The sequence below is a fragment of the Lolium rigidum genome, chromosome 2, assembly GCF_022539505.1.
Source record: "Lolium rigidum isolate FL_2022 chromosome 2, APGP_CSIRO_Lrig_0.1, whole genome shotgun sequence".
Taxonomy (NCBI): Eukaryota; Viridiplantae; Streptophyta; class Magnoliopsida; order Poales; family Poaceae; genus Lolium; species Lolium rigidum.
In genome coordinates, this window is record NC_061509.1 from 110,827,183 (window position 1) to 110,831,855 (window position 4,673).

The 4,673-nt window shown below is 39.4% G+C and overlaps 1 long non-coding RNA gene across 1 annotated transcript; it reads right to left on the reverse strand.

Moving 5' to 3' along the window:
- Window positions 1-2,183: 2,183 nt before the first annotated feature.
- On the reverse strand, window positions 2,184-3,902 carry LOC124687095. The gene is made up of 2 exons (XR_006998088.1): window positions 3,609-3,902; window positions 2,184-3,496 (listed from the first exon to the last, which is right to left on the reverse strand). It is a non-coding gene; the product is annotated as an uncharacterized LOC124687095 (long non-coding RNA).
- Window positions 3,903-4,673: the final 771 nt, after the last annotated feature.

Here is a 4,673-nt window from a genome sequence, read left to right on the forward strand (position 1 = left end):
ATAGGGCAATACTGGTTACCCGAAGGGTAATACCCACGTCACCAAGTTTCGAGAAAAACCGATATTTTTTGTAGTCTATATAAAAAAGAGAAAATTTATGTTGTGACAAGCTTTATTTTAAGCACTAAATTTTGTATTTTTTACACACGCCACAAGACAAGTCGAATTTTGACGAAACAACTTTGTGGACGTGTAGCATGTGAAGATGTTCGTGTGATTTTTTGGTTTCAAATTTTTTGATGTTTCAAAATGTATCTAAGATGCATTTTAAAATAAAGAGATCATATGATCCCATGTGCCAAAACACCACTCCCCCTATTCTTATAGGATATATTCCTATGAATCAAACAACTAGTGTGGGAAAAACTCCTATAGGATCTAAATCCTATACAATTCCTACACTATTTCTATGAATCAAAGGAGCCCTTAATATAAATATTACAGGGGAGAAAAGGGCATCAGTACGTACATGCCTCAACTTCACCGTAATAGTCAGCGAGAAGCCCAGTATCAACTTTGTAGTTATTCCAATATGAACGCACATGCACATGATTCCTGACTAGGTTGTTGCATTCGCTGGCAAACTTTGCAGCGATGAAAGCTAACTCAGACCTAGTCTTCCCTTTTGAAATGAGGACTCGGAGTTTGCCACGCAGAGGTCGGGACATCCTTTTTGGTCCTTTTTCCATGTTGTGTCCCCGTCCAACGAGATCATCTTCTTCGGGGTCTAGATCAATATATATATATAAAAATATTTAGTACATTATGGTGGTACACCTGGAAATACCAGACTAAATACAGGAAACATGCCTTCAGCGGCATTGTGAATCTTAGTTGACTCATCAGTGAGTTTAGTAGTAAGGGCTTCTCCTGTATCAGCATTACATCTGTTAGGGAGGAAGTCTGTGTGTGACCATCATGCAACCAAAGCTATCCTAAACCGCATGTAAAGCACTTGACAGTACAACTTGGTAAATGCAGTAAGCTTACGAAAATACCTTTAACTAGAGAATGTTCCTGAAGTGAGGATGTGTGCGGCACTGGGCTCTGACCTGTTTTACACCGTTTAGATCGTGATTTAGCACTTCCGTAACTACCTGTTTCAGATCCAGCCGGTGATTGCAAAGCTGATGGTCTTTTCGTTCCAGGCTTGATCGAGATTCCATCTGGAGGTCTCTGGTTAGCCCTACTATTGTTGTTGGCAGTAGGTTTCTTCGTCCCCTAGTAAGAAGGACACCATGGGTCAATTTGAAGCGAGCATGACAACAATTAATTGGCTTCCGCAATCAAATATAGATATGTCAAGGCAAGTGGGAATGGAGGAACTACACCTTAGCTGTCGAGAGAGCAGCGAAGGCCTTGGGCACATCTTGTGATGAGAGTGCAAGATCATTATCACCTTCAGGTGTCGGAGATGCCACTATTCTCTTGCTGCCCTTCGTTGATGAGCGTCCCCTTGTACTAGTTGTTTCTATGGGAAGCTTGCTTGAAATCTATATTACGTGTCTGTGAGTAACGAACAAAAGTAAGAAATCAAGAAGAAACACTCGTGTTTAGGACTGCAAATCAACTAAATCATGATCTACCAGGTAGTTTTTCAGCGAAAAAGACTGTTTCGGCACAACTTAGGGCTTGTTTGATTCATAGGGTAGGAAAAATAGAGGGATAGGAAAAAGTTTATGATTGGTATGACATGTCCCATTAAATCCTATGGGAATGAATCCTATGGAAATTTGTAGGAGTTGTTGTTTGATAGCAGCCTAGAAAAAACAGAGGAACTATCAATCATTATAATATTAGTATTTCAAGTTGGATCTTTAAAAAACTAGCAGTTACTCACTCAGCTAGCGTAGAAATTTTTTCAAGAGCTCTCACCTAATGAAAAGTTTCCTACAGGAATAGGCTAGGACAAGTTGGTAGGAAATAATCCTACAGGCTCTATTCCTACAAATTAAACGGCAGTTTAGAGAACAAAGAACCCATAGGAATAAAATCCTCTGAGAATCATATGTAACTAGATGGGCAAGCGCGCTTCGCCGCGCCGCCTGCCAAACGTTGTTTCACTCAAATACATCTATACGTCTGATATATCATAGTGGACTACATGACCACAATAAATAAGAACCTGGTCTATATATCACGTGCAGTCTATACTTTAACTCAAAAAACATGATGCGTGCATATGATGTCAGTGATGTAATCGTCTCTTGTCCATCTCACACTGATAAAGATAAAATTGATTGTTCTATAGTAGTGAATATGCTAAGTCTACAATCGTAAGTAAAACCGGAGGATACACTCATACACACAAGAATCATCAGTGAAGGGCTCTTTTTTTTAACGTTTTTAAGGATGTGAGAAAGACATACTTTTACACTTGCGCTCAAACTAAACTAACATAATGCCACTTAAAAAGTTATGTAGCATTTCTCTGGTAGTGCTCTCTCATTTTCACTCGTCACTGCATTATAATTATCTGCTAGACCTTGTTAGCTTCATGTTGTCACATCATCATCAATTCATCATCAATTCCCTTTGGCATAAAGAGGTGATGTCTCAAAGTGTTCTGAATCTACATCCTGCCAAAAGGAAAAGCAGTAAGTTGAGATGGAAAACATGAAGACATTAGAACGCATGAAAAGTACGAAAGTCATTAACTCATGAAATGCCAACCAAGGAAACATTTCATATAATCGAGATCCATAGGAACATCTCCAAGTTCACCTATAAGTTCAGAACATACCATCTGCAGAATTCCCACTATCGAAGTTCTTAGTATTTGGTGTATAGGGCTTGGAGACTAAACAACAGAATTAAAATTTAGGCTTCACAACAACATACATAGCCCCCGTTTATGTTCAATTGATTGTGGTCCATAGCCCTTCCAAATAGAAAAATGTAAGGTATGCAACCATACATGTTGATAGCATGGGCATTGGTGAAGACTATCAATAGGATAACTGCAACTATTGAAGTCCTTGTGGCATGCAATCCTTTAAGTAAACAGTTGTAGTTAGAAAAAGAATATTTAAGTCTAGAATCATACTAAAAAAAGGATACACACAAGAGGCATCAATAAGGAGCTCGACTTTTTGTCCTTGGCAAGGCGGATCAACTTTTTATACTGCCACTCAAACTGAACTAAGAGAATGCCAATTTAAAAGCTATGTAGCATGAAACTTTGAATCACAACTGAATTAACACACGATAGACTTATTTAGCACTTGCTAACGCGCCACAGATGTATAACCGACCCCTCGTAGAATCATCATGAGAATACAAAATAAAAGCCTTCGAGATCAATTCAATTTGCTCATTCCTGTTAGGTAGCGGAAATTACTTTCTGATTCGACAGTCCATCTCCCTACGTTTCTATTCTACCATCTCTTCCTGACTCGCAAGAGAGGCCACATCCCAAGGGTCCAGGTTCCACAGTAGTTTGTGGTGGTGGCCACCCGCATGGTGGATGCAAACATGTACAACCAGTGACACCGACCTGAGTGTCGTGAGTTAAGTATGCAGAGAGGATTCAGTTCATTGCCCAGCGCTCTCTCAAGGTTCTGTAAATCCAGGCACATAAAAATTACAGGGAGATAGAAGTACCGCACCTGCGGTTTGGAGAGATATACAATGCCTGAAGTTCACAAGCTTGTTCTCTATAACGGAAATACACTCTAGATTAGCACAGGTGGATAAGCCAAATGGTGGATAAAAGCAAAAATAATAGCATGATGTTCAGACTGTCTGTTGTCGTTTCAACAAAAAAACAACATCACTTTTCTTTCTGAAATTTCTTATCTAAGAACCCATGCTATAACGATATTTGTAACAGTATAATACTACAACATACTAACTTCAGCTCGACCACCAGATACACCACCATCAACACTCACATACTTCCATACCCCCCAAAAACCTTTATCACTATAAGTAGAAAAGCAAAGGATACTGCAAAACATAAGAGCGATTTGCAAAGGTTATATCCTTTCATCAAAATCACCAAGAATCAAGACGGACGACTGAAGTGTCATAGGAGGGCCTATAGGCATTAGGATCGATCGAATGAGACCCGGCAATTCTAATGCCGAATAGCTGAGCAGCAAGCTCAATTCGCCAGCGAGAAACCTATGTCATCCTGAACTGCTTAACCAACACATTACATCTATTAAGCATGACCGTTAACGACTCCACAAAATCACGACGGGCAATACCGCCACCCCATCAGCATCAAATAAACCCATCCAATGATCAAGCTCATCTACAATATCATAAAAGTATACAACTAATAAGTAAACTTCGGGATCTTATCAGTTGCAGGCATCAACAATTCCATATGGAAGCTAATTATTTAGGACTAATTTTAGTGCACCAGAGAAGCATATCCTTCTCTCCTTGTAAAATCATGTCTAAAATACCGAAAAAAAAAGTCAAAGATGAAGTAGCTCACCTCCGGTTGGAGCGGCAGCTCTATTCATGTTGCACAAGCCATCTCGCGTTGCTCCTCTTCTACTCCCATCTTCCTAGCTGAATATTCCTAGCCTCAACATATTTATGGCCTTGACAAAGCGAAGTAAAATAAAAAAACATTCCAATGAATATATCGTAGATACAGTATATACACCAAGTTTTGTAAAAAAGAAATCCTTTGGGAACATCAAACTTCGGAATGACGG